Below are 21592 nucleotides of genomic sequence, written 5' to 3'. Positions count from 1 at the left end.
TCATCATTGATAATACAGGGCAGCAGCACTGGACAGAAGTTCACCCCTTCTTTACACTTTACACCCCTGGCTTTACATTTTGTGCTGTATAATCTCTTTACTAGTCCCCTAACTGGGGAGAAGAGAGCATTTCATTTTGTTTTGTGTACTCTATTGATTTTAAACTATGTTTAAAATGGCTATGTTAAAAATTTCAGTCACACACCAGTGTGCGTGATGCTGTGGTCAGCACTTAACGTTCAGTGTCAGCTTTAGATTTCCCTGCCATGCCTCATGCAGAACCGGGAACCTAGTACCTCCTTAGGAAAAGCCCACAATAGACTTGTATTATGTCCCACGATGCTGGTGGTGAGGAAAAGTGCTCTTTTACTATCCGACCAGCAGAGAGCTCAGCCTCGGGGTCAGACAAATGTGAACAATCAGACAGCTGTGTGTGGCTGTGGTCACCTTGAAACTGCTGGTGCTGGGAAGCAGCTTTGCCTGCATCCCGGCTTGGTCCCCGAGGCAGCTCTGAGCTGGTGGTCCTTCCTTTCCCGAACCAGGGCAGTGCTTTGCTCTGCCCGCTGCCGGGAATGACAGCTACTGAGGGTGTGGGGGCGGCGGGAACCGTCCCCTGGGGCGGAGCCGGAGGTTGGCTTCCTGGGATCCCAGGGACTGGGATAAGCAGATAGGACAGCGTCCTTGCTGCTGAGAACTTGCGCTGATCGCATCCAAGTGAGTGTGGGGCGTGCCTGCGTGGTGGGCTGGCGCTGCTGTACTCTTAGGGTTCTCCCTTTAGAATCGCGGTTCCTAATCACTTTAAATCACGTTGGTTTCTGACTCAAGTTTTTACTTGAAGTTTCAGGGGATTTATCTGTGCTGTGCTTAGGCGTGTGCTTAGATTTCTCTACCTGTGTAAAATCCATCCATAGACACAGCAAAAAGGCCAGGGAACCAAAGATTAAATGACTCCTGCTTTAGAGACAGTTGGTGGTTCCCTGAGGAATTTCTTGTAAGGAGAGGACTTCGGGGGATGGGGGCGGGCAATAAGGTGAATGTGTGCTGGAACACTACGGATGCTTGAAATTGAAGTGAGCAAATGATTTGTCCTAGAGTTTGGGGTTTGGCAATTTAGGTTAATCCTTTAAGTGCTTCATTAATTGTTTGGCTATAATTTAGGAATTGCCAAATTGTCATAGTAGGGCATTGAAATCTACTTCTCTGTGGGGGATTTTGCATGTAAGAATTCCTTGGAATTCTTAAAAGGAATTCTTAAAAAAGGTTTTGTTTTTCGTTTTTTCCCTTTTATCAGTGTTTTCTGGATTTGGAATCGTGTTTTTGTAGAATTCTTTTTCAGCATTCAAGAACAAAGCCCAATTTTTTTCTTTCCTGTGTATATGAATTTATTATCCCAAAGTCTTGGCTATCTCTATTTAACCTGATTTTCTTCTTAGTTTTGGCAGAGGTTCACCATGTGAGGGATATATTCTCAACAGATACAAAAACAGTTTAAAATACTCAAAAACTTTTATGTATAGGAAGAGACATGCCTGTATAACAAGGTGGGTATGCTGCTTCATATTAAAGAACTAGTTGGAGTAGCCTTAACATTGGTCTTATTTGATGACTAGGGTGGTACCTAGCACTATCAGTGATCTGGTTTATCCTTCAGTTTGCTTTTACATAAAAGACAATAGCTGGAGGTTTCTTCATCCAGTGTGCATCCAGTGAAGATGCTACAGTCAGTGCATGCAGTTACAGTAAAATACTTTTAAAAGAGGCAGCTCCGTGAAAGAATGCAGAGTATCATAGCCATATGCTGGTGCCCTTATATTTTAATGTTCATTTTACTCTAATACAAAAAATCCCCTACATACAAAGAAATTCTATTCCAAGAGCACATTTTTAAGTCTGATTTGCTTATAAATCCAACAGAGTTAGCCTAGGTACCCAAGCAGAACAATCGGCTACAGAGGACTGTACTGTATTGGTTTATAATACTTATCACACAAATAATACATTAAAAAACAAAAAACATTTTTAGTCTTACAGTGCAGTACCTTGAAGAGTATAGTAGTACAGTGCAGAAGCTAGCATACAGGAGCTGGCACTGAGTGAACAGGCAAGAAGAGTTACTGACTGGAAGAGGGAAGGGAGATGGGAAATGAGAGACCTGAAGGATCGTCAGCAATAGGAAACAGAGGGCAAGCTGCAGTTTCACTCATGCCTAATGTTGATGGAACGCATGTTTGCATCCTTCAGAGTTAACAATGTGAAGGTTTGTATTAGGGGACATACTGTATTGAATTAGCTGATATATCAATGATCAAGAAGTTTTTTCCTGAGAAGCAGGGATCACATTTGCAACTACAGTGTTTTAGTTGCTTATAAATATCACAGGGATATGAGTGACACTTGTTAATTGACCATTTATCATCTCACTATATCTTCATCTATTAATTGTTTCATCAGTTTTAGGATATTCTGCCACTTGAGATTTTTCATTATAATCTACAGATGCTAATCAGCTAATGTATTTGTGTTAGTTAAATGGCAGGTTCTGACAGTTTTATCTTACCATGTTTGTTCTTCAAGTGGATTATCTTACTATGTTACCAGTTGTATGGGATGATTGAAAGTTTGATTTCAATAATTTATTTCAGTTCTATAGACAGAATTGTTACTGCTGTAGTGCCACAAATTAAAACCATCATTTGAAGTATAGAATGTTTTGGTGCCAAAATCAGTACAGTTCAGTTCAGTCACTCAGTTGTGTCTGACTCTTTGCAACCTCATGGACTATAGCATGCCAGGCTTCCATGTCCATCACCACCGCCCAGAGCTTACTCAAACTCATGTCCGTTGAGTCAGTGATTTCATCCAACCATCTCAACCTCTGTCATCCCCTTCTCCTCCTGCCTTCTATCTTTGCCAGCATCAGAGTCTTTTCAGATGAGTCAGTCCTTTGAGTCAGGTGGCCAGAGTATTGGAGTTTCAGTTACAGTATCAGTCCTTCCAATGAATCAGGACTGATTTCCTTTAGGATGGACTGGTTGGATCTCCTTGCAGTCCAAGGGACTCTCAAGAGTCTTCTCCAACACCACAGTTCAAAAGCATCAATTCTTCAGCACTCAGCTTTCTTTGTGGTCCAACTCTCACATCCATACATGACAACTGGAAAAACCATAGCTTTGACTAGGCAGACTTTTGTTGGCAAAGTAATATCTCTGCTTTTTAATATGCTGTTTAGGTTGATCATAGCTTTTCTTCCAAGGAGCAACTGTCTTTTAATTTCATGGCTGCATTTGCCATCTGCAGTGATTTTGGAGCCCAAGAAAATAAAGTCTCTCACTGTTTCCATTGTTTCTCCATCTATTTGCCATGAAGTGATGGGACCAGATGCCGTGATCTTAGTTTTCTGAATGTTGAGTTTTAAGCCAACTTTTCCATTCTCCTCTTTCACTTTCATCAAAAGGTCTTTAGTTCTTCGCTTTCTGACATAAGGGTGGTGTCATCTGCATATCTGAAGTTACTGATATTTCTCCTGGCAATGTTGATTTCACCATGTGCTTCATCCAGCCCAGCATTTCACATGATGTACTCTGCATGTAAGTTAAATAAGCAGGGTGACAAACTACATCCTTAACATACTCCCTTCCTGATTTGGAACAAGTCTGTTGTTCCATGTCCAGTTCTAAATGTTGCTTCTTGACCTGCATACAGATTTCTCAGGAGGTAAGTCAGATGGTCTGGTATTCCCATCTCTTTCAGAATTTTCCACAGTTTGTTTTGATCCACACAGTCAAAGGCTTTGGCATAGTCAATAAAGCAGAAGTAGTTGTTTTTCTGAAACTCTCTTGGTTTTTTGATAATCCAATGGATGTTGAGAATTTGATCTCTGGTTCCTCTGCCTTTTCTAAATCCAGCTTGAACATCTGGAAGTTCACGGTTCACGTACTGTTGAAGCCTGCCTTGAAAAATCAGTACAGTTGATCATAATACAGATACCATGGATAAATTATGTAGCGAGAGTGATGTTACTGACATATTTAAGCTAAGTAACAACAGTCTTCTTGTAGTTTTCTCATTTCTTTATGTATTGGATAGGAAAGTGAACCCTACTCAAGTCAGAAGACTAAGATTAACCTAAGTTTGAACCTGAGCTCAACATCTTATATTTGTGTGCTTTGGGACAAGTTAACTTTTTAATCATTTTATTAGAAATACGATTTACATATTTTAAAATGCACAAACCTTTAGTATATGGCTTAAATTTTTATTTACATATACTTAAAACCATTGCGTGAATCAAAATGGGTAACATTTCTATTACCCTCTTGCCCCTTTACATTCGACCCCTTTACCCAGAGGTAACCACTATTATGATATTTATAACCATAAATTTATGTTTGTTCCTGAACTCTATATAAATGGAATCATAAGCTCTCTTTTTTGTTGGTTTTTTCAACATAGTATTCGTGAGATTTCTCCATGTTGTGTATCAGTTCTCTCTTATTGTGTGGTGTTCTGTCATATGAATATACTATAAATTGTTTTTCTAATTTCTTGTTGATGGGCATTTGAGTTGTTCCCCGTTTTTTACTATTGTAAATAAAGCTCCTAAGTATATTCTGTAAGTCTTTGGTGAACACAGCTCTCAGTTCTCACAGGTGTGTACGTAGGAGTGAAATTGCTGGATCACAGGGTAGGTATGCGTTTAGCTTTCTTAGTAACAGCAAGAGTTTTCCAAAGTAGTTGAATTATTATTATTATAGCTACCAGCATTGTAGGAAGATTGTTCAATTTGCTTCACATCCTCACCATTATTTGTTATTGCCAGATTAAAAATTTTGGCCATTTACTGTGGTTTTAATTTACGTTTACCTGATGGTTAGTGATGTTGAGCACCTTTTCATGTGCCTGTTGGTCATTTGTTTTATTGTTTCTTCATCTGTTTACATGTCTACCCAATCACAGTCTTGGCAGCAATACACCTGGGAGTCATACAAGGGGGTGGAGAAGAGATGGAATCAAGGGTTGGGGTGTTATCTTACTGCTTCATGATGGCACCAAGAGTTGTGAACTGGTATATTGTTAGCCTTTTGAGTCACTGATTTTATCTACTAGGATGACACTAGCTGCTTTTTAGAAACCCCCAGAACTTCAGTGACTTAACAAGATGGAGATAGGTTTTTGCTCGCCTAACTGTCCAGGGAGGGTGCTCCTGCAAGGTAGGTATTTAGGACTCCAGGCTGCTTCTGTCGTGTGCCTCTACTATCTTTGGTACATGGTTTCCAAGGACTTTATGCTTCTCTTCATCAAGCCAGGAAAAGGGAAGGAGTGGGGCCAGGGGAGGGCAGAGGTGGACAAGAGGAAGATGTTTATGAATTAGGCAAAGAAATGGCATATAGGTCTCCTTTCCTATTCCGCCGTTGAGAACTTAGTCACATCTAACTGTAAGGAGGCTAGCAAGTGGCAGAGTGGGGCTTTGAACCCAGATATTCTGGCCCAAAAGTCTGTTTGCTGAAACTCCAGTCTAGCCCATCTCCAGCTGCTGTGTGTATGCTCAGTTGCTCAGTCGTGTCTAACTGCGATCCCGTGGACTGTAGCCCACCAGGTTCTTCTGTCCATGGAATTTTCCAGGCAAGAATACTGGAGTGGGGTGCTGTTTTCTACTTCAGGGGGTCTTCCTAACCAAGGGATCAAAACCACGTCTCTTGAGTCTCCTGCATTTGCAGGGTATTCTTTACTGCTGCCTCGCTGGTACGGGAGAGACATATGTGATCAATATATCCCAAATATGATTTCAGTATATAATCAGTATAAAAATTAAGGTATTTAAAATTTTTGTACTGAATGTTTGAAATCCAATATGTATTTTTATAATTGCTTCATATCTCAATTTGGAAGCTGTTTTCATTGGAAATACTTAGTGTTTAGATTTTATAAACTATGATTTTTCCTGTGGTCATGTATGGATGTGAGAGTTGGACTGTGAAGAAGGCTGAGCGCCGAAGAATTGACGCTTTTGAACTGTGGTGTTGGAGACAACTCTTGAGAGTCCCTTGGACTGCAAGGAGATCCAACCAGTCCATTCTGAAGGAGATCAGCCCTGGGATTTCTTTGGAAGGAATGATGCTAAAGCTGAAACTCCAGTACTTTGGCCACCTCATGCGAAGAGTTGACTCATTGGAAAAGACTCTGATGCTGGGAGGGATTGGGGGCAAGAGGAGAAGGGGATGACAGAGGATGAGATGGCTGGATGGCATGGCTGACTTGATGGACGTGAGTCTGAGTGAACTCCGGGAGTCGATGATGGACAGGGAGGCCTGGCGTGCTGCGATTCATGGGGTCGCAAAGAGTCGGACACGACTGAGCGACTGATCTGATCTGATCTGACTGAATATAGTAAATTATGATTTACATACCCAATATAGATTCACATACTCAAGTTGTTTCGGATATACTTAAGTTTCCCAATAGCTAAATCAAGTCTCAAGCTTTAGATTGAGTAAAATAAAATTTTAAAAATTCAATTTCTCAGTTGTACTAACTGTGTTTCAAGTGCTCAGTAGCCACATGTGGTTAGTGGCTAAAACTCTCTTAGCAACAGTGCAATTCTAAAGTCTAGACTAAATTCAGACTGTAAGCTCTAGGAAGGCAGAGACTTTAGCCTGGCACTGAGAAAGTGCTAAAGAAATATTTATGGTTTGAAAATAATGTCATCCTATTCTGAAGTTGGTAAGAGTTGAAAGTGAGGTTTAATAAATAATTTAATTGAGTAGCTGGGAGGAAGCCAGACTTCCAAAGCCAAGTTTTGTCTCAAAAATTTAATTATTCTTAATAAGCATTTAGTGTATGCTTATTATATATAAATATAGCATTTATTTTTATTTATATATTCATTATATAATATACATGTTTTTAAATATATATTTTATATATAATATATTTTAATTATATATAATATATAAATATATATTCCCTTCTGGAGAAGGGAATGGCAATCCACTCCAGTATTCTTGCCTGGAGAATTCCATAGACAGAGAAGCCTGGTGGGCTACAGTCAGTGGGGTCTCAAAGAGTCAGACATGACTGAGTGACTAACATAAATACAGCATTTATTTATATATAGCATTTATTATTATTAAATATAGCATTTATGCATGCAGTGATTTAGGCTACAATGGCTATACATTTTTGGAGGATGTCTTTTTCTACTCCACTGGCTGGCAGCTCTGGTCAAATTGCATGTTAATAGGCACATAGTGGATTAGCTAAACAACTATGGAGGAAAATGTTCAAAGTTGATTTTTCTGCGATTCATTGGTTTGAATTTGGGGAATAGAAACTAAAGGAAAATGAGGTTAAAACAAGGTTCAAATTCTGAAAAATCATACGTCCTATTTCATGTTGCTCTGCAGAGGAAACTATTTTGTTGTGTTACAGAGGCATACACATGTAATTTAACAACAACAACAAAAAATGTTTTTTGAAAAAAAAACATGAAAAAAGAACTATATTCTTTGAGAATAGGAGTTTTATATATTAACATCCATATGTTTTTCCCACTAATTATCCAGACTTTACTAGTTCAGTGCTCTACTCAAGTCACACTTCTTTTGCAAAATCTTCCTTGGTTACTGTACTTAATAGTGCTTCCTCCCATCCCATAACTCATAGACTCAAATATTTTGTTATCCAAATATATATATACAGTGTTGGGAATTGTTTCTCATTTGACTCACGTCATGTCATGTCTAGCCATCTCAACTCAGTCATCTCAGTATTTAACAAGTAACAGTTGCTCAACATGTGCTTGAGTACACCCAAAAATGACAAATGGAAATCCTGACTGACAGACTTCTTAAGGACCTCTGACTGTTCTCAGGCTTTGAGTTCAAATTGCTTTTCTGCATTCTGCTTGACTTGAATAGTGAGAACAGTTCAGCTGAGCTGGAGAGAGCTAACTGCCCAGTGTTGGAGTACTGCATTAAACAGGTCAAAATGAAAGTGAGTCAAGTCTTTAACCACTTATGGCATTTGTATAGACAGGGGTCTGAACTAAAAGACTCCCTCTGTTCCACTTCTTCCTGTGGAATGGCCTCCTTGTTGAGGGTCGGATGGATCAGCACAGATGTTGGGGGTTGTCTCACTGTTTAGGGAGCCCTGAACAAAAGGCAACTGCAGACTTATGGACCCAGAGGCTGGGAAAAGGAAGAAGGAAAGGCTAGGAGTGGGAAAGTACAGAGTCAGGGTCTAGGAAATTGTCTTCTAGTTTTTTCCCATAAGAAGACTTCCAAATAGAGGTGCCTGGGCCAGAAATGCAGATGTGTATAACAGCACCACCATCCAGGGGGACCTGAATCCTTGTCTGCAACAACTTTCAGAGATGGTAATGCATTGTGTTTTGATTTTGTATCAAATCTGATATGGGGAGGAAACCTTTGATGTGAAGTCCACCAAGGAAAGTCTTTGTAATTGCTTATGGTCAGGCCTAAAAAATTGGTGTTTTCTTGGCTGGGACATGGACTTCTTATTTATGAAATCTGTCCTCAGGACCTCAAACTACCCTTATCTCTCTAGGGTGGACATTTCCCAACATTTTAATATCTTTGAAATCAAGATGTATTTTATAATTGATGTCATCCAGATAACAGTTGTGATCTAATTGATGCTTTGGGATAAAAATCCAAAAAGTACCAGCATACTCAGCCCTAAAAAGGAATGAATTTGAGTCAGTTGTAGTGAAGTGGGTGAAATTAGAGTGAAGTCAGAAAAACAAATGTCATTTATTAGTTCATGGAATCTAGAAAAAAGGCACGGAAGAACTTATTTGCAGGGAAGGAATGGAGCACAGAGCTAGAGAATGGACTGTGGCCATGGGGAAAGTAAGGGTGGGAAGAATTGAGAAAGTAGTGTTGACATATATACACTATCAAATAGTGAGAAGTTACTGGATAGCACAGAAAGCCCAGCCTGGCCCTCTGTGATGACCTAGAGGAGTGAGATGCGGGAAGGGAGGGAAATATATATGTGTGTGTATGGTTTGTGTATGTGGTTTAGTCACTAAGTTGTGCCTGACTCTTGTGACCCCATGGACTGTAGGCTCCTCTGTCAATGGGATTTTTCAGTCAAGAATACTGGAGTGGGTTGCCATTTCCTTCTCCAGGGGATCTTTCCAACCTAGGGATCGAACCCGAGTTTCCTGTGTTGCAGGTGGTCTCCTGCATTGCAGGCAGATTCTTTATCGACTGAGCCACCAGGGAAGCCCATGTATTTGTGTGTGTGTGTGTGTGTGTGTGTGTGTATCAGTTCAGTTCAGTCGCTCAGTTGTGTCCGACTCTTTGTGACCCCGTGAATCGCAGCACGCCAGGCCTCCCTGTCCATCACAAACTCCTGGAGTTCACTCAAACTCATGTCCATCGAGTCAGTGATGCCATCAGCCATCTCATCCTCTGTCGTCCCCTTCTCCTCTTGCCCCCAATCCCTCCCAGCATCAGAGTCTTTTCCAATGAGTCAACTCTTCATATGAGGTGGCCAAAGTACTGGAGTTTCAGCTTTAGCATCATTCCTTCCAAAGAAATCCCAGGGCTGATTTCCTTCAGAATGACCTTTTCACATCATTGTTTGGCAGAAACCAGCACAACATTGTAGAGCAATTTTCTTCCAATTAAAAAATAAAAGTACTAGCAGATGGAGAGCAAGAAAGCCAAGTAGGAGAATGTGGAGCTCACCTCCCCTGATGAACACATAAAAATACATCTACAGGTGAAGCAATTCTCACAGAAAAACTGGAGACTGGCAGACATATAACCAAGGCTGTTAGATCCAAACTGAGTTGCATAGGAAGGGAAGAGAAGTGGTCAGGTCAGGACCTTTGCCCCTGGGAGAAAGCACAAAAGAGGAGCAGGATTCTGTGGGCTTGGAGAGCCTCCCTGATGAGGAAACAGTTTGAACCATACATTGGGTGTCTCAATCCTGGGGTCTGATACTGAAAAGACAAGTCCCTTTAGTTGGTGTGAAAATCAGTGAAACTAACAACTGTTAGGAACCTAGGCTTCATTCATGGAGAACATGCACATGCTTGCTTACTCCTGAAACAAGGCAGAGGATGCAGATTGAGGCTGCCTGGAACTTAGTCTGGTTTCCCTCAACCACCCCAGTGCATGCCTCAGTCCATGCCAAGCACCCAAGCACCAAAGAATCCAGAACATTAGTAATAAGAATGCTGACTGAACTAAGGAAAAGAATAGATGGACACAATTTTAATAAGGAACTAGAAAATGAATAAAAGAGCCAGTCAGAACTGAAGAATACAGTAGCAAATGAAAAACACACTTGAAGGAGTAAACAGCAGACCAAGGATACAGAAGAACACAAGTGATCCAGAAGACAGAATAAGGGAAATCATGCAATCAGAACAGGAAAAAAACGGGTGGTTCAGGTGGTGAAGAGTCCACCCACAGTGCAGGAGACTCAGGTTCGATCCCTGGGGAAGGAAATAGCTACCGACTCCAGTATTCTTGCCTAGAGAATTCCACAGACAGAGGAGCCTGGGGGGCTACAGTCCATGGGGTTGCATAGACTCGGGCACGACTGAACAACACACACACACATACAAGAAAACAGAAGAACACAAGTGATCTGGAAGACAGCATAAGGGAAATCACCAAGCAGAACAGGAAAAAGAAAAAAAAGGGAACAATTAGGGGACCTGTTGGAAAATAGCAAGTATACTAATATTCACATTATGGGCATCCTAGAAGAAGAGAGAGAAAAATGTGTTGAAAATGTAATTTGACTCAATTGTGGCTTAAAAATGTCTGAATCTGGAGAAGGAAACAGATATCTAGGTATGAGAGTCACAGTGAGTTCCCTAAAATTTATGAACTCAAAGAGACCCATACCAAGATAAAATAGCAAAATTTAGAATTTTAAAGGCAGCAAGAACAGACTCATGTAAAAGGGAATTCCCATGGTCATCAGCTGATTCTTCTGCAGAAACTTTGTAAGCCAGAATGAAGTGGCATGGTTTATTTAAAGTATTAAAAGGGGAAAAACCTACAATTTAGGATAATCTGCCTGGCAAGATTATAATTCAGAGTTGGAGGAGAAATAACTTCTCAGACAAGTAAAAGTGAAAAGAATTCATCAATGCCACACCAACCCTAAAAGAAATGTTAAAGGATTTTCTATAGGTGGAAAGAAAAGGCTGCAAGAAGAACTTATAGGCAAGGAAAAATCCAATTAATAAAGGCAAATATATAGTAAAGATTGTGAATCAACCACTTAAGTAAGCTTGTGTAAAGATTAAAGATTTAATTAAAGAATTAAATTCTAAAATCAACCATAACTATAATAAACAGTTAAGGGATAAACATGAAGATGTAAAATATGACATCAGAAATACAAAAATGCAGGGGAGAGGAGTAAAAAAATGTAAATCTTTTAGAATGTGTATGAACTAAATGACTACCAGTTTAAAACAATAGATACAGGCCAACATATGTGAACCCCATGGAAACTACAAATCAAAAACCTACAATAGATATGCAAAAAAGAGAGAGAAAAGGACGTAAGCATACCACTGAAGCAATCAAACCATGAGAAAAGAATCTAAAGGAAGAAGAAAACAGAATAACTGCAAAAACAACCAGAAAACAAGTAACAAAGTCGCAGTAAGTGTATTTAAATGTCAATAGACCAAATGCTCCAATCAAAAGACAGGGTGTCTAATTGGATAAAAAATAAGACCCCAAAGCTAAAGACACACATGGAATGAAAGTGAGGTGATGGAAAAGAATACTTCCTGAAAATAAAAATAGCAAGAAAGCTGGGGTAGCAATACTCATATAAAACAAAATAGGCTTTAAAACAAAGACTGTAACAAAAGACAAGGCCATTATATAATAATAAAAGGATCAATACAATAAGAGGATATAACATTTGTTAATGTGTGTGTACCTTATATAGGAGCATCTAAATATATAAAGCAAATATTAACAGACATAAAGGGAGAAATTGACATTGATAATAGGTGACTTTAACACCCCCATTTACACTGGTGGACAGATCATCTAGACAGAAAATAAGGAAACAGTAGTATTAAATGATACATTAGATCAGTTGTGCTGAATAGATATGTATAGGACATTCCATCCAAAACCAGCAGAATACACATTCTTTTCAAGTGTATATAGAACATTCTCTAGGGTAGATCATATGCTAGGCCACAAGTTTCAACAAATTTAAGAGGATAGAAATTACATCAAGCATCATTTTTGACCACAATAGTATGAAACTAGAAATCAACTGCATTTTAAAAAATGGGGGAAAAAACCCGAACACATAGAGACTAAACAATAAGCTACTAAAAAACCAGTAGCTTAAAAAACCAGAGTCAACAAAGAAATAAAAAAGGAAATCAGAAATTACCTTGAGACAAAAATACAACTTTCCAAAATCTATGAAAGTGAAAGTGTTAGTCGCTCAGTCACTTCCCACTCTTTGCAACCCCATGGACTGTAGCCCACCAGGCTCCTCTGTCCATACAGTTCTCCAGGCAAGAATACTGGAATGGGTAACCATTCCCTTCTGAAGGGATCTTCCCAACCCAGGGACCGAACCCAAGTCTCTTGAATTGCAGGCAGATTCTTTACCACCTGAGTCACCAGAGAAGCCCAAAATCTATGGGACACAGCAAAAACATATCCAGAAGAGAAGTTTAGAGCAATGCAGACCAACCTCAGGAGACATGAAAAGTCTCAAACAACCTAACCTACTATCGATAGGAATTAGAAGAACAAAGCCTGAAGTCAGTAGAAGGAAGAAATAGTAAAGATCAATCAGGAAATGAAATAGAGCCCCCCTAAAGGAAAAAACCAATAGAAAAGATTGATGAAGGTATGAATTGTTTTTTGAAGAAATGAAAAACAGAATTGATTAGGCTTTAGCCAGTTGCCATGTCAGGCTCTTAAACATCTCTACCAGAAATATGTTATTTTTATAATTTTTCCATTTACTTTCAATGTACTGCTAAAACGTTCCTTTCTCTTACTTTCTGGGATCCATTTCCCTTAGGGCACAATTAATGGCTCCTCTTTCCCATTTCCTGTAGCACTTTATACACACCTTTAACAGCACTTGCCACTTTGTTTTACAGTGCCTTGTTTATTCTTGCCTGGAGAATCACATGGACAGACGAGCCTGGTGGGCTACAGTCCACAGGGTCACACGGAGTCGGACACGACTGGAGCGACTTGGCACAGCACAGCACACAGCACCTTTGTTTATGAGTCTGTTTTCCCACCTAAGTTGTGAATTTTTCCTAGCTGGGACCTCTGCTTTCCTCACCTTTGTTTCCACACTCTCAAGCATAAGATCTGACACTGACTTTTGTTTGCGGAGTTGAGTTGAAAGGCTGGAATGTGTAGATTTCATCTCTCCTCCTCCAAACTCAATGTTACTTTCTCCCAGTGTATTAATTAGCCATTCTAGCCAGCACTGTCTCCTACTGTGCTCTGTCCCATGCTTTCTGTCATATGCTCAGATTGACTTTAGCCCCTATCAGTAAACTCCTGCTGCCATAGCTTCAGTGGTCCCTAAAAGTCCAAGTTGCCCTCTTCCTTCAGTTGACATTTATCTTCTCTGTTGCATGTGTTACTTGTGGTAATCATGTTTTATAAAGGCACCGTGGACACAGAGTTAGTGAACACTGAACACCTCTCCCTCATGGAAACGCAGGGTTCAGTTCCTGTGAACCTCTGCTCACGACATTCGTGCCAGATATTCAGCACATAACCAGGTTGTATATGTGTTTCCGTCTAAAGGCACCTAGTTCAGTGTATATTGTTGGTGCATCAACCTCGAAGTCACAGCCAACAGCAGTGTAACTCACACCTGAACAAAGCTTGTCTAACACACGTATGACCTTCTGCTTAGGACCACTAGACAGCACTTGAGCACTATGCTTGAGGGCCATTTTAAATGGCAAAATCGCCATCAGAAAGCACACGAAAATGTGAAAACGGTGGCACTGAACAGATCATGAAAAGAATGTTTGTATAGTACAAGAGCAGTGTTACTTATTCAACCTCCGCATGGAATGTATGCTTCTTGCCACTGCTCACGTCTGTGAATGACCATGACATAGCTCAAGTACTGATTTTGGGGACACAGTGAATTTTAGAGAGTTGGTGAATTTGCAAATATGAATCTATGGGTAATGAGGATGGATTGTGCCCCCGTAGTGTCTCATCTTCTGAAATTATGAGATTCACGCCACACATCTTGCTTCTTGGTGGCCTCCCTTTTAGGTGTTTTTAGGTTTCAACTCTCTCATGTTTCTTAATTCAGCTGCCACTTGACTCACTTCTCATACTCCAAAACTTTTTGACCTCTCTTATTGCCATGTTTTGTTGTCTCTTCTCCCATTTGTTATGTTTTGTGTGACTTTGTAGCTTTCCTCTACATTTACCATAATTTTCATGGAGTTATCTGATAGAGCAGAGAGAAATGTATATATCCGATCAACCATGGAGTCAGAATTTTATTGTATAGCATCATTAGTCAGGTGTTATATGTATAATAAGTTTACTAAGTATTTGTTGAATAAATTAAAGAACTGCTATTTTTATGCAAAAATTTACCTGTCTTAGAGAGTACATTAAAATGGGATTTTTTAGTACCTCATAGTTTACTAGGTAAAAAAAAAAACAAAAAACTTTCTCCTCCTTACTTTTGCTAAACTTTCCTACTTAGTAGAACATTGCCTAAGGAAGATGGGAAATAAATTTAAATTAAGACATATATGGGGACATCCCTGGTGGCACAGTGGATAGGAACACCACCAATGCAAGGACATGGGTTCGATCCATGGTCCAGAAAGATTCCACATACCTCAGAGCAATTTAGCCCATAAGCTGCAACTCCTGAGCCTGCCTGCTTCAACTACTGAAGCCCAAGCGCCTTTGCTCTGCAATAAGAGAAGCCACTGCAATGAGAAGGAGTAGCCCTGCAACAAGGAGTAGCCCCTTCTCATCACAACTGCAGAAAGCCCGTGCAGCAACAAAGTGCCAGCACAGCCATAAATGAATAAATAATATGTTTAAAAATTATTAAATAAAAAAACATTCAGCTGGAGAGCGTATCTTATTTTAAAGCTTAGGTTGAGTTTCTTTCCTTTTGCATAATAATTTTTTTCCATATAGAAGAGATTTCTTTATGATTTTGTCAATTACAAAAAGTTATAAAATTGTAATGCCTAAAGTGATCCCAGAAACCATCAGATTTAACCTTTGATTTATCGGATACTGAGAGTCAGGCTGTCTTGGTTCAGTTCCTGGCTCTACTATTTGCTTTGGACAAGTGTCTTTTTCTGGCCTCTGTGTCCTCATCTATAAGATGAGAGGAAAAATATTACTGATGTCATAGAATTGTTGTGAAGCTTGAGATAATTTCAAGTTCGTCGTACTGTGACTGACACGTGGTAAGATCTCCATATATATTTAATTATCATATTAAGCCTCTTAATTAGTAATTTAGCTGGCTTCCAGCTCCCCAGTTTAGTATACTTAATATTGGGTTGGTCAAAACGTTTGTTTTTCTGCAATACTGGATGAAAAACCCAAATGAACTTTTTGGCCACCCCAACACATGCTTAGGAATTATAAATCTCTTTCCAAGTTAGCGACCATTATTTTCTCTCCATCTCCTTCTTTTAAAGATAATTGCATGATGATGTATTTCTGAAGCTAAACATACTCTTCGCATTTCACCCATTACAAATGCAGGTGGCATCTGTAAGGACTTCCTGTATAGAACATTTTAAGTTTAGTCATTCCTTTTAGTTGTTCATGGCACTTTCAGATGGCACTTTTTCCTGTAAAGTTGAGTGGTCGCACAGAAGCAGATTTTTTTAAAGTTACAATAATGCACTCCACTTCCCAGCATAAGTGGGTTAAGTGCCACCCTGGCTTGGGCTGGGCTTAAAAGCAAAGGAAAAGCCCTTGGACCAGAGAGGAAACACTTGCATAACTGTGTTGATAAATTACAAACCACGCTCCTTACTCTCACTTGTGCTGTGGAAGACAGAGCACCTTTGATGTGGATCTTTTTAAACAGCAGAACCTCTGTGGGATAGCACCCCACACAGGAAGGTGAGTATCAGGCCACAAAACCTGATAATGCAAAAACTTGCGATTTGGTCCCTTCTTCTATTATATGAGGGTTTATTTCTGCTTTCTTCAATAAAGTTGTTGGTCAGAACTCGCTGCATGACTTACTCTGTAGTTAGACTGGTTATTGATGGTACAAGGAATCTAATTTTCTGGCAGTAAATCTTTTTAAAATGCTGGCTCTAGGGTGGGAGATGGTGGAGGACAACGATCAGGGGCTGGGGAAAATATAGGAACGTTAAAGGTTTATCTTTCTGGGAACTTGAGGCTGTAGAAAATTAGACCTAGGAGATTCAGAAGAAAATCCCTGTGTGTAATGGCATTTTGTGGCAGGAGAACTGAGAGAGAGTAAATCACTAATAACTACTGATTGATTTTGATGGAAAGAATCTAGGCTTCAGAATAAGACAAGCATAGGTTTGAATCCGGCTATGGGGTCGCAATGAGTCGGACACAACTGAGCGACTGAATGGAAAAGGAAAGTGAAGTCACTTACAAACTATGGGAGTTTCGGACTGATTACGTGATACTGTGAGCCACAACATCCGTATCTGTAAAGCAGGGGTAATAATACCAACTCTGCAGGGATTTTAGGAAATACAGATGTAATTTATGTAATGCAATTAGGACTTTGTAGACTCTTACTATTGCATCATACTTGTGTTTTTACCAGTCTTGCTGCTGGCAGTCTCAAAGTATTCATTGTGTGAAAGCAGCCTGAACCTCAAATGGGTTTATACTCTGAAACTGAATGCAGTTTCCTGAGAACCCTTTTTAAAAATAATTGAGATATAATTAACTTACTAGCTTCAGGTATACAACATACTGATTGAATATCTGTATGTAGTGTGACATGATCACCACATTAAGTCTAGTTAAGGTAACATATATGGTGGCACTAATGGTAAAGAACATGCCAGCCAGTGCAGGAGACATAAGAGATGTGGGTTCTATCCCTAGGTTGGGAAGATCCCCTGGAGGAGAGTGTGGCAACCCAATATTCTTGCCTGGAGAATCCCCATGGATAGAGGAGCCTGACAGGCCCCAGTCCACAGAGTTGCAAAGAGTTGGCCACGACCGAGGTGGCTTAGCATGCACACATATCACTATACATAGACAAAACTTTTCTCTTGTGATGAGAGCTTTTAAGGTCTACTGCCATGAAAGTGAAAGTTGCTCAGTCGTCTCCAACTCTTAGATACACCATGGACTACAGAGTCCATGGAATTCTCCAGGCCAGAATACTGGAGTGGGTAGCTGTTCCCGTCTCCAGGGGATCTTCCCAACCTAGGGATCGAACCCAGGTTTTCCACATTGCAGGCGGATTCTTTACCAGCTGAGCCACAAGGGAAGTCCATACATAGTTACAAAACTTTTCTCTTGTGATGAGAGCTTTTAAGGTCTACTGGCCATAGCAACTTTCAAATACACAGTACAGTATTATTAACTAATATTAATATATTAGTCACCATGCTGATAGCTCTTAATCTCATCTTGGATAAGGTACATAAGCATTTCCTCACCCAAAAAGAAAAGATACAGTTAGTTTACTAGGCTGAAATTGCCAATATTTGACTGTTTTAGACTTATGAAAATAGCAGTTTTGTATAATTCAACCTAAAAGTATGTTGCTATCCCTAGAATTTACTTATTTGTCCATCCTTTAAAAACCCAATCCCATACTCTGCAAAGTTTGTGGCACAGAATGGGTATCAACACACATTAACTGAGTAAATGTATGAATGAATGAATGAATGAAAGCAGGGTCATATAGCAATATATTTGTGTGCACGCGAAATCAGGTAAAACAGCCTCCAGGACACAGCCTTGAGTGGGAACTGAAGCTCCAAAGGACAGCCTGTGTGTGGGGTGGTGGAGGTGTTTGTGTGTGTGTAATGGGAGATTTCTAGAGAGTAAAACAGCCGTGCTATTGCTTCTGCTTGGGTGATAGGAGACAGAATGTGGAGAGGAAGGGATAGTTTAACATCAGCTGGCAAGAGCCGTGTCTCTTCCTTTGTGTTCTTGTCTCCAGCTGCTGCTGTAGCCAGCAATAATTGGTTGGTTTCACTTCCAGTCATTGTACTCCTAACAGTAGCTACTACTTTAAAGATAAGACACTAAAAATTACTCAAGTGGCATCACTTTATGTTCTGAGTCCTTTGGTTGAGCATGGAATATTCATAGTGTTGTTTGAGAATTCCAGAGCTCCTGTTGTATTCAAATCAGGCACCACTAATGAGAAGGTGTATATTTCTAGGAAGTGCCCCCTTAGTGGGGACAGTTATTCAAAGCTGCTGCATTTTAAAAGTTAGCGCTGATGAGTCAGGCAATGAAGGTAATAGTTGAATGGTTCTCCTGAAGAGCACAGGATAATCTTCGTGAATTTTCTATAGCCCCCAGTCTTGCTGCACCCAGAATTGCTCAGATTTGGGGAGGCTGATTACCTCGTGTAAGACTTCATGAGGCTGGTATGTTAAACAAAGGAGGGTAGTCTTTTCTAATTACTAGAAGGCTTACATCCTTTGTTCAGGATCTGAGCTTCTGCTAAATTATTAATAATCAGAAACAGCTTCACAGAATCAGAGCGATCATGGAAATTTTGGGTTTTGAGATATCTTGCATCAAGGCTGTGGTGAAGTCTAATGATTGTCCTGGTATAGAGTACAGCTGACCCTTGAACAACATGGATTTTAACTGTGTGGGTCCACTTGTAAGTGGTCTTGTTTTCAATAGTAGATACTGTCGTACTCCACTGTTCATGATTGGTTGACTCCAAGGTTGTAGAACCTCAGATGGGGAGGAACTGTGTGTATGGACAGAAGGTATGTGAGTGGATTTCTGACTGTGTAGAGAGCCTATGCTCCTAACTTCGGCATTGCTCAAGGTCAGCTGTATGTCACTCCAGCAATGGAAAACTTCATAATTTCCTTCCATGGATGCTTAGTCACTCAGTTGTGTCCGACTCTTTGTGACCCCATGGACTGTAGCCCGCCAGGCTCCTCTGTCCATGGGATTCTCCAGGCAAGAATAGTGGAGTGGGTTGCCATTTCCTCCTCCAGGGGATCTTCCTGACCCAGGGATCGAAACTGCATCTCCCGTGTGGCTGGCAGATTCTTTACCATTGAGCCATCAGAGAAGCCCAATGAACACAGATGAACACTGCCAACTTTTTTTTCTGTGACCTCTCCTTTTGTTCCCATAGTCTCCTTCCATTTAGGATACATTTAGTTGAATAAATTCCTGCAACTAAATGACAGTGTTAATTTTTCAGATCCAACTCTCTTGAGTTTACACCCAGGCTTCCTTGGAAGAAGTTTGGAGTAAACTCAAGTTCTTCAAACATTCTTGATTTACTCCCACAGTTAACTAGGGTCACCTCTGTGCACACATTTTGCTAGTTGAACTCTCAGTTGAACTTATTTCTAAGTTCCTGGGAGGTACCTCACATTTGTTCACTTTTACTACCAATAAGCAGTGATGAGTGGTGGTTCTCTGGTGTGTGAGGGGAAGTGGAAAAGGCACTGGAGGACAAACAGGTGTTAGGGCATTGTCATTCAACAAAGCTTATTGACTTTCCCCAGTCATGAGCTCTTTCCTCTCTTTGGACATTCTGTGCTCTCTCTGCACTATTGTAATTACAGCACTTACCAGGTGATATTTGCTATTACTATCCATGCTGTGTTGCTGCAAGTAGATTAGTGGTTCTCAACCCTTTGTTCTTCTACAGCTTTGTCCCTGGGTATAATTTAGTACTGTTAGTACTGCTGTTTTTTTGTTAAGGCTTTAAAAATTCACAAATAATAGGTGAGTATTCTCACTGTAAAGTAAAGAAGCAATAATTACAATTGATTAAAATATTTTAAGTTCAAAATATTCAATATTTAATATTGATAAGATTTTAAAATGCAAAACCCTGTATTGGAATAACAATATGAGCTTTAGCACCTATAATTGTTTATTTATTTAATCATTGAGACTGTCAGCATCATGTCTTTAATAATGTCTTCATGACTGGGCCTCCCTCCCTTTCCAGTATGCTTTTAAAACTTGTAAAGGCATGTTTTTTGGCTAAGAACTGGAGAAAATTAAGACAACATTGTGAATAGTTGGATGCTAAAAAGTGCTATTACTGGGAATTCCCTGGTGGTCCAGTGGTTAGGACTCCGAGCTTCCATTGCAGAGGGCATGGATTCTATCTCTGGTCAGAGGACTAAGATCCCACATGCTTCAAGGCCAAAAACTAAATAAATAAATAAAATTCTATTCAAGGCCAAAAAAAAAAAAATTCTTTTGCTGTTATAATTAATTTTCAAAGAACACATTTATTCTTCATTGAAAAATTTTAAAACTTCCTAAGTTTTATACTCATTTAAATCAAAATGGTTGTTTTGGGAGAGATTAGCCACAGCTCTTGAGTAACAGGCATTAACTATTGCTGTTATGTAACTAGTCTTTTATTGTTTCATAATGGTATTTCTATGGATCCAAGTTCTCACTCAGCTTTATTTTGCCTTAGGCACTTTCAGTTCGTTAGGTGTTTCAACTGGTTTGTGTGTGAGAAAATGTTATCCCTGTGGTTTTTGTCCAGAAATGCGGCATTCAACTTTCCCTAAAATGATTCATTTTGCTGAAAACTCTCCTTTTCCCCCCATAATGATATGTCAGCTGAAAATGTAGCATCATTTATTTCTTTCTGAAAGCGAGGTATTGCCTTTACATTTGCTTTAATCCTTAGACTATCTCACCATCTCATCTGGGATGACGTGAGGAGCCAGCAGCCTTGTTATTCTAATTATTCCACAAACAATAGTGAATGTCTACCAGGTACCAGGCACTGCCTTCAACACTCAGGCTTCTCAGAGAGAGAAGCTGCACTCTTCAGAAGCTCCCTATCTGTAGAGAAGCCAGCGGGTAAACTACTAAAGACCATTCTGAGTGCTGTGTGCACAGTACAGATGGCATGGAGGGTGGGTGGGGCACAGAGGCCGACTGGCGGGCTGAGTCCATCTGGGAGTTCAGGGAAGGTGCTTGGAGAAGGCTAGCTTTGAACTGAGTCTGGAAAGATGGATCACTTTGTCAGGAATAGGGAAGAAAGGACATTCTAGACAGAAGGAACCACATGGACAAAGCATGGAGATGTGAAATTGCATGGTGCTTTTGGGAAATTACGAGATGTCTTGTTTAGCTGGAGTGCTCAGGAACTGAGGCAGAGACTGGAGGACAGTACTGTTTTTCTGGAGTGTATTCTTGCTGGCTGGTGTACTTTTTGTATTATATAGTAGAATTAACTGTGGACAAAAAATTGACTGGGGTAATGGAATAATCACAGAGGGATCTATGTGATGCTAACCAAATAAATATAACAAAATAGAATGTAATTCAAAATGTATAAAATAAAATACCTTTCCTCAAAATTCCCAGAATCTGTTTATCAC

General features: G+C 39.9%; 1 protein-coding gene across 1 annotated transcript in view; it reads left to right on the top strand.

Moving 5' to 3' along the window:
- The first annotated feature begins 483 nt into the window (after positions 1-483).
- IL31RA (interleukin 31 receptor A) overlaps positions 484-21592 on the top strand; it is a 73500-nt gene continuing 52391 nt past the window's right edge. The window contains exon 1 of the mRNA XM_005221496.5: positions 484-714. The gene's annotated coding sequence lies outside the window, so the exon portion shown is untranslated. The remainder of the gene's footprint in view (positions 715-21592) is intronic.

Source organism: Bos taurus, chromosome 20, assembly GCF_002263795.3.
Source record: "Bos taurus isolate L1 Dominette 01449 registration number 42190680 breed Hereford chromosome 20, ARS-UCD2.0, whole genome shotgun sequence".
NCBI lineage: Eukaryota > Metazoa > Chordata > Mammalia > Artiodactyla > Bovidae > Bos > Bos taurus.
The sequence above is the reverse complement of the archived record's forward strand: the minus strand, read 5'-3'. Positions and strand labels throughout refer to the sequence as shown.